The sequence below is a fragment of the Gopherus evgoodei genome, chromosome 4 (genome assembly GCF_007399415.2).
Source record: "Gopherus evgoodei ecotype Sinaloan lineage chromosome 4, rGopEvg1_v1.p, whole genome shotgun sequence".
NCBI lineage: Eukaryota > Metazoa > Chordata > Testudines > Testudinidae > Gopherus > Gopherus evgoodei.
This window is the reverse complement of record NC_044325.1, coordinates 44,026,791-44,036,162: the sequence shown is the minus strand read 5'-3', so window position 1 is coordinate 44,036,162 and position 9,372 is coordinate 44,026,791.

Here is a 9,372-nt window from a genome sequence, read left to right as displayed (position 1 = left end):
CAGGGATTTTTTTGGCAATGCATTAAAGTTACAGCCATCCTGGGATGTATTAAATAGTCTCTAGGACAATCTGTCAATCAAAGGCACAACATTAATTTAAAATATTTGAATAAAAATAATTTTGCTACAATTCAAGCCCACAGGACATCCCATCCTACTGTTTTCACTGGCAAATCAAGATGCACATTAAGGGACCTATTTCCAAAGGGGGTCTCAGCCTTGACACAAAATTGGCTTCTGCCATTTCATATGCACAAACCATTTGTACCTACCAGAGACAGAAACTGTGTGTGAAAGCAATGTTTGGAAATGCAGCAGGTTATCAAGTTTTGTCTCCTATGCACAAAATGACAGGTGTGAATTCAGAGACAGAATAGGTGAGCGTTTTACAAAGTGTGGGGATCCCCCCCACCATCACCAAGGACCAGCCAGGAGGAAGGAGGCACAGACAATGTCTCAGTTAAGATGCGGAGGCCTTTAAGACCACATGGTAGGGCTGACTGTGGGAGTGGGACATGACTGGTTTAATTTTCCTGAAGGGAATTCAGTGTTCAAAAGTTTGGGTTAGACAGATTAGAAAGATGAGACAGATACTACTTTTGAACATTTTGCCCAAAGTGTTGGCTGTGGCATGATCTCAAACAAATGGCTTCACAGATTGAAATGTCATCCTGGCCCTAATTCTTCTTGGAGCCCTTTCTGCTTTGCATGAGGGTCACACACAATTCCCAGTGGCACAGCACATTCCCTCTTTTAACCCACCGCAATCAGCTCCATGACTCATTTCCCTCAGTCTCCCACTTCCTCCACTGAGGCTAAACAAGGGCCCTTTGTAAAGGGTGTAAAATGTAGGAATTTTATGATGTCCTTTTGGGATGTTCATCAACAGCTCGTGTGTGTCATTTCTTTTTCTCGGTGATTAAATTACAAACCACCTTTTCTTCATACTGGAAGCTTCAAAAATGGCAATATAACTGGGCAAGGAAGAACCACAACCAGCAGTCACTGCCCAGGGCAGAAATAGCATGGGAATTGCAGATCAGGTCACAGAGGTGCCATGACGGAGCTGTGAGATCAAGAACTAGCCACCACATCTATTCAATTTCACATAGAGATAGTCCCACACCGTCTGCAAACACAGCTGAATTATGAGGCATTTGAAATCAGCATCTGGATTGTCTGGTTTGGGACAAGCTTGAGTTTTTAAATTTATGACATTTAAATAACCAGATGTCCCTGTACTGATGAGGCCTCTTTCATGGCAATAAGGATGACCATTGTGCTCTTCCTGTAGTGGCATCCTGGTTTTTGTGTCCTAACATTTAGAAGCCAGCTCCTTTCCACAGAAGTCCAGGGAAAACAAAATCTCAGGCTATCAGCGCTTACCAAGGTTCAGCAGTACATAAAGACAAACCAGGGAGACTCAACCTCAAGAACATAACTGCACAGAAACAGGTCAGTTACTTCCTTGTGGGAGTTCCTCCCTCCATTATTTTATTAGCACTTTTTAGTGTTACCTTCCTCCTATATTATAAAAGACAATACATTGGAGCATCCCATTTATTGTTTTCTCTACCTCTATTATTTCCTATTTGTATAGATTCCTAGGCCAGAAGGGACCATTGTGATCAGGACCATCCCTAGCCATTTGGGTGCCTTATGCAGCCCCCCCCCCATGGGGGGGCTGTGTGGGACCCCATGTGGGGCCCCAGGCCTCCCCCCCAGGGTCTGGGAGGCAGGAGCTGTGGGGAGGCACTTTTGGGGGCCCCACAGACCCAGAGGGATTAGTGGGGGGGGGCGGGGGGCTGGGAGAAGCCCGCTCTGCTTCCCTCGCCCGGCTCCAGCCGCGTCGCTTGAGGGAAGGTATTTCCCCCCGCACACTAACTGGCAGCGGCGGGAAGCGAAGCAGCCCGGCCCCAGTGAGCTCTACGCTGCCAGCTCCCAGCTGCCGGTGAGGGGGGACCTTTAAATAACCCGCCTCCGAGCGACGCAGCTGGGGCTGGATCACTCCGATTCCTGCCAATGGTGACTCCGCAGGGGGGGACCTTTTCCTACCCTCCCTCCACTGAGCAACATGGCAGGTGCTGGGGTTGCGTTGCTCCACTTCCCACTGCTGGTGAGTGCAGGGGGCGAACCTTTCCCCAACCTCCCCGCACTCACCAGCGGCGGGCAGCGGAGCGACACGGCTGGAAGCTGGCGGAGCAGAGTGGGCTGGGGCAGGGTTTCTCTGCTTCCCGCCGCTGAGTGCGGGGTCGCTGGGGGAAGAGGTGGCATGGAGGCGGGCCGGGGGTGGGGCAGGGAGGGAGAGAGGGTTAGAGGCAGGGCAGACAGAGTTGACCGGGGCCCCACAGCCCCTGGGGACAGCCCTGTCCCTTGCGGGGGGACGGACGGACATGTAAGAGGGCTTGTGCTGCTGCATATGCAGCATGCAGCTACCTAGAGCACCATGAAATTTGGGGCAATTTGGTGGCCCAAATTTCATGGTGCCCTACGCAGCTGCGTATGCCTAAGGACGGCCCTGATTGTGATCATCTGCTTTGACCTCCTACATAACAAAGGCCATAGCACTTCTCCAAATAATTCCTAGAGCACATAATTAAGAAAAAAAAATCCAATCTTGACTGAATTAGTTTTAATTTTAAAACTTGTATTAGTCTACTCTAAAATAAACAGTCCCATTCTCTTCAATTGCTTCTTATATGGAAATTTTTATTACTCGTCTCTTAAATCCCTTCTGTTTCTCCTTTTTGAGACAGAGGGCCAAGAACTGAGCACAGTATCCCAAGTGAAGGCATATAGTGTGTGCATATAATAACAACAATAACGTTTAATGTTTAGTGTTATTTTTCCATACCATTCCTCCTACAGCCTAATATTTTAAAACTTTTTCTGAACAGAGGCTTTCATTGACTTGTTCCCAATTACATCCAAGTCTTGCCCTCTAGTGGTTGCCGTTCACTCAGAACCCAGCAATGGCTCATTTTGTTTCTTCAATGCATATTACCTTGCATTTCTCAACACAGATTTTCATTTGCCATCAAACTACTCATTTACCCAGCTTTGTTAAACTGCTAACACTCTTAACAGCCACCTCTAGCCTTGAGTTACTGAAATAAATATATCTGCAAGTTAGCCACATCACCATCAGAATAAACAACACAGTATGAGTCCTTGTGGCACCCCACAGTTAACCTTGTGCCTTGTTGATATTTAAACATTTACCTTTTGTTTTCTGTCTTTTAGCCAGTTTCTAATCCGTGACAGAATTTTATTTCTTAGGCTGTGACTGCTTAGTTTCCTTACTAGCCTCTTGTGAGACAATTTGTCAAAGGCTATTTGAAAAGCCAAACAAATTACATCAACCAGTTCTCCTTTATGCATTATTTTGCTAACTTACTTGAATACTTGCTGTCCGGGGTTCTCTGCTCGTGTCCCCGTCAGGTTCCCTTCTTATGACCCTTTGACCACACTCCTGTCCCTGTTCTTTTATTAGTTGTCCCCCCGTAATCAGTGGGTCCTGTGGGTCCTCCCCTTAGGCTGGGGGAGGATCCTTTAGTAGTGGGCGGGCTTTGCCCGCCCACTTCCCGGAAACCCAATAGATACTTGTAGATGAGAGGCAGTTTTCCTTTAGATGAGGTATACTATTTTCTGAATATTACTGCATGATCATCTAGCTCTTTATAATTCTATTTTAATTAAAGTTTTATTTAATGTATCAGGGATTGAACAAAGAATCACTGATCTGTGATTGCCAGGATCACCTCTAGCATTTTGAGAGAATAAAAAGGGGGGGAAGGGAAGGGGTTACACCATTTGCTCTAGGCCTCCAGCAAAGCACCTGATTTTAAATGAGAGCATGTATTTTTGTTAGCGGCTCAGCCATGCCATTCTCAAATTCCTGCATATAGAATCATAGAAATGTAGGGCTGGGAGGGACCTCAAGAGATCATTTCATTCATCTCCATGCTTGGGCAGAATTAAGTAAGCTGAGACAATCCTGGCAGTTGTCTAACTTATTCTTAAAAAACCTCCAAAGACTGGGAGTCTACAACTTCCCTCAGCAACCTGTTTCCAAGGCCAGTTCTATGGACAGGTGAGAAGGGCGGTCATCCCAGGGGCCAGCTTCCACGGAGTGCTGGCCTGCTGCACCACTTGGCTTTTTTTCTTTCTCAGCTGATGACTGACTGGCTGGCAGGTTGTTGTCCCCCCCCCCAACACACACTGATTGGCTGATCTTGTTTGTTTCATTTTTGCACTGGTCTAGGGGTAAACCAACAAAAAACATTTTCTGCCCTGGTTGGCAAAATGGTTTGGGCTAGTCCTGCCTGTTGCTAGGCTTAACTATCTTTGTAGTTAAAAAGCCTGTGTCTAACCTAGATCTCCCTTACTGCAGACTAGGCTGATGATTTCTTGTCCTAGTGGATCTGGTGGAACAATAGATTATGCTCCTCTTTGTACCGACCCTGAACATATTGCAGACTGTTAGCTGGTCCCCTGCAGCTTTCTCTGCCCGAGGCTAAACCTGCCCAGGTCTTCCCACCTTCCCCCACAGGCGATGTCACCATGGAAAGCTTCAGTTATTGAAAACCTCTGTTCAATGGCAACTTTGCAAGCATCAATGATCCCAACATATATTTGATGAAAAATACTCTTTGGAGTCACTGAAGGTGTGAGAGAAGCTTCCATGGTGGTCGAGCTGGCTCGGTGGCTTGTATTTCTTCGGAGTGTAGGATCATCTAAAAGATTTCTTGCCTTCTCTGCTGTTGTTTCCCAGAAACAACAGAGGTGTTGAGTAGGTGCACATCCCACTCAACACCTCTTGCAACAGGCCTACTTTCTTCATAATGCTTGCCAATGACATGTTTGGGCTTTGAATTTTTGCATTTGCTTCTTCTACAGGACCCATGGCTTTCACAAGAATTGTTAGGTAAAGGACATTGAAAAAGACTAAAGCTGTTTTGAGAATCCACTACATTTTGAGCCAAATTCATTGGAAGAGAAACTAAAAGTTCAACTAGGCAGTTCATCATGGCCTTGTAGTTGTGGTGAAGTGATTTAATCCTATTGATCCTTAGTGTCCATCTTGTTGGGCACAATGGTTGTAAAGAAGGTTCCCCTTCACTCTGAAATCCTCTGAATGATGTCATGTGTTTTGGTGACTCACTGCCAGCACTGATGAGATCTTTCACCATCAAAAACACATCATGACGTTCTTGAATATTATGCAGGGCATCCTGTGTGGCAAGGTTAAGGGAATGTGCAGCACAGTGCACAAATTCTGCTCTCGGCTCTCGCTCTTTCACTTTGGCTTGGACCCCAGTAAATTTGCCAGACACATTACTGGCTCCGTTGTAACACTGCCCTGCCGGCAATCAGAAAAGGGCAAATCACACCTGAAAAATGTTTCTTTCACAATTTTGAAAAGAGAAGCAGCATCCGTTGCATCAGTTTGGTAAAACCCAATAAACTCCTCATAAATCTCCCAGTCTTCACTAGAAAAGAACCTTAAAGAAAAATTTCCTTGTTCTTTTCTTGACAAAATCAGTAGTCTCATTCATTACAATGGCATAAAAAACTTAGAAGCCTTTATCTTTTGCAGTTTGTCTTAGCACCATCATTGCCATCATTTCAATTATTTTGTTAATAATCTCATGTGACAGCCACTTGTATTTTGTGTGATTAAACCACTGTCTCAGTTCCTCTGAATCTGTACTGCGTAGCAACAAGAGCTGCATCAAATTTGAATCACTCTCATTACGTCCACTTAATGCTATTGCTGGTTGAGCTAGGTACTGAACACCAGTCAAAATGCTGTGCAGTGCAATCCTAGCTGATTGTGATTCTTTTCTGTAATTGGCCAACATTAGTGCAGAAACATTTACCTGTGATTGACAGAGGCAGCAGGTTTGTATAATTTTGGTGATGCCCAGAACAGGTCCCAGTCCCGCCCCCCTGACACCTGTCTTGTAAGCCAGTATACAGTAACTCCTCACTTAAAGTCATCCCAGTTAACGTTATTTTCTTGTTATGTTGCTGATCAATTAAACAGTGGTTCTCAAACTTTTTTTTTTCCATCGACCAATTGAAAATTGCTGAGGGTCTCAGGACCACTGAATGATCTTTCCAAATGTTGTTTGTACTGTTAGCTAACTATTGTAAAGCGCTTTACAATAAAGTGCTATATAAAAAACTCTTCATAATAACCATGTTTTTGTTCTACACATAAAAGCACACAACTCATATTTTAATATCAGTAGTCAACCTTTCTACTGTGATGGATATGCCCTCTCTCCCCCAACATGGCAGCCCCCAAGCTGGGACTGGGAAGAAGGGCGGGGTGTCTTTCCCTCTCTCCCCCACCACAGCAGCCCCTGAACTGGGGCTGGGATGGAAGGGGGGGTCCCTCCCCTGCCACAGCAGCCACAGAGCTGAGGCTGGGAAGGAGGGCCATCTCTCCCCGACAGCTGCAGTTCTGGAGCTGAGGAGTTGCCTCTTTCTCTGGCCCCCACAGCCCTGCACCTCCCAAGTCCCCGCCCCAATTCCCCCCGAGGCCACCACCTGAGCTTATGTGTGCATCTTCTCAAGGGTCCAGGCACCTAATTAGTGGAGCCACAGCTGCGCGGCTCCACTAATTAGGTGTGTGGCTCTTCATTCTCTCATGTGAGGCTGCACAGGCACGCACCTTAGAGGGAACTATCCACAGACCATCTGAATGGAGCTTGTGAATCACTGGTGGTCCATGGACCACAGTTTGAGAAACTCTGAGTTAGAGAACATGCTTGTTTAAAGTTGCGCAATGCTCCCTTATAATATTGTTTGGCAGCCACCTGCTTTGTCCACTGCTTGCAGAAGGAGCAGCCCCTTAGAGCTAGTGGTGGGGGCTTGGAACCAGGGTGGACTAGCAGCACCCCTCCCACACACACCTCCCATGAGCTTCCTTAAGTTCCCTGTGCGGCAGCCACCCAGCAGGCTATCAATTGCGGGGCAGTTCAAGTGTCCCTGCCTTCATTGCCATGTGCTGCTCCTGCCCTCTGCCTTGGAGCTGCTCCCATGAACCTCCTGCTTGCTGTGCAGGGGAGGAAGAAGGGTGCTGTCAGGGTGTCTCCTCCCCATCTCCACAGAGCAGGGGGGTGACACAGGATAGAGCTCAGGACAGAGGCAGCTTGCTGGCAGCAGCTGCTGTCTCAACTTGATGATCTGCTTAAAAAGGCAATGCATTTAGAGTGCAGTCAGCGTACTTTAAAGAGGCAATGTGCGTCTCTCCCACACACACAGGGTATGTGACTCTGTCTCTCTCTCTGCCATGCTGTCTCCCCTCCCTCCATTCCTGCTACCGTGTAGAGTGTGAGGCTATATTAGCAACAATGTGTTAACCCTTGAGGGCTCAGCCAGTGATAGTTCATCATTTAGCAGTAAGGCATTCCCTGGGAAACATCCCACCCTCTGACTCCACCACCTCAACCAAGCTTTACAATCATCAATACTGTGTACCAGTATTAAACTGTTTAAAACTTATACTGTGTGTGTATATATATTAGTCTTTTGTCTGGCAAAAAAAAAAATCCCTGGAACCTAACCCCGAGACTCCCATTTACATTAATTCTTATGGGGGGAATTGGATTCGCTTAAAGTACACTGTAGCATTTTTCAGAAACATAACTACAATGTTAAGTAAGGAGTTATGGTATATATTTTTTTAAAATGTAAAAATGTGAGGGTGGGGCTGGTGATGAGGTGTTTGGGGTGTAGGAGGGGGATCAGGCAGAGAGTTGGTGTGCAGGGATGAGGGCTGTGGGGTGGGGATGAGGGGTTTGGGGTGTGGGAGAGGGCCCAGGGGTAGGACAGAGGGCTCTGGAGAGGGGCAGGGCTGAGGATGAGGAGTTTGGGTTGCAGGCAGGCCAGAGAGGAGGACTCCTCCCAGGCCTCTCCCCACAGGCAGCAGCAAGCTCCGGGGGAGGGGCCTCCCAACTCCTCTCTGCACCACACTCACCTCGCACCACTGTTAGTACACGTGTTCCTAGGGCCCCTCTCAGGTCCAGGAAGTCCCCTCACCTCCCTTTTGGTGGGTGCTGGAGTGGGGTGGGCACTGCTATCACATGTGCACGTCCTCTCCTGCTGCTGCCTCTCACTGTAGCCTCACTGGCCAGGGGCTACCCCTTGTCCAGCGTGGGGCAGGAGCAGTGACTGTGGGTGGGGAGCTCTCCTGTGCTGGTGGAGGGTCCCCCCGGAAATTTCAAAGCAGCATATTTCATTACTGCTTCCTTGTCACAAGAGGATTTTTTGAGTGATGTACAACCATGCAATGCGTGTCTCCAATCTTTAAATCCAGATGAAATAAACATTGGTTCGGCCTTTGTAGAAAATATTAAGATCTTCTTTTTAGAACAATTTTTTCAGACTGAACAAAAAAACTCTAATTTGCTATTGTACTCCAACCACTTAAATCTTGATAGCGAAGACTGCTGAAAACTCCATTTCTTATCTTGTAGATTTGCTGCGTCTTTCTTTTGTATAACTTCAGTTTGAAAGCTGGATGTTGAACTCAGGCCGTCACTTGATGAATTACCTTTTTCTCCAGGTAACTTTATTAAGAATTTATCCATTGTTGATTATTACTGGTCCTACAAATCAAGAATTTGTTGCTGGGATAAAATGTAGCTACAATGCGCCGATGCCACAAGATTACAAGGGCCAATTAAAAGTGGAAAGTCAGAAGCAGGACTTGCCTGCTTCAACTGATTATATACTTTAAAGGATGAAAAATAATCAAGTATTGTGCTAAACACGATCATGCCCCAAACTGACTGCCAAATTTAAATTGTGTGTTTTTCCCCCCAGGTGAGGGCTCTGGGGATGAGGGGTTCACAGTGCAGGAGGGGGCTTACAGCTGGGGCTGAGGGTTGGGGTGCTGGGGGCAAAGGCTCTAAAGTGGGGCACAGCCAGGGATGAGGAGCTTGGGGTGCAGGCGGGCAGCCCCAGGGCTAGGGCCAGAGAGGACTCCCTCCATTGGCAGCAGCGAGTTCTGGGGGAGGGACCCCCACGGGCAGCACACTCACTCTGCCCCACTGTCACTGCATATGCTCCTAGGGCCCTCTCAGGTCCAGGACGCCCTCTCGCCTCCTCTATGGTGGGTGTGGGGGGGAGCATCACGTGTGGCCTCCTCTGCTGCTGTCCCTCACCATAGCTTCACTGGGAATGGTGGGGGTAGGGAATGGGGCAGAAGTGGTGGCTGTGCAGGGGAAGGGTGTCACAACATTCACCCAAGCTCCAACTCTCAGGTCCAGGGAGCTTCCCCCCTCGCCTCCCCTGTGGTGGGTGGGAGGGGACTGCCATCACATGTGGCTTCCTTCCTCCCCTGCTACAGCCTGCTGC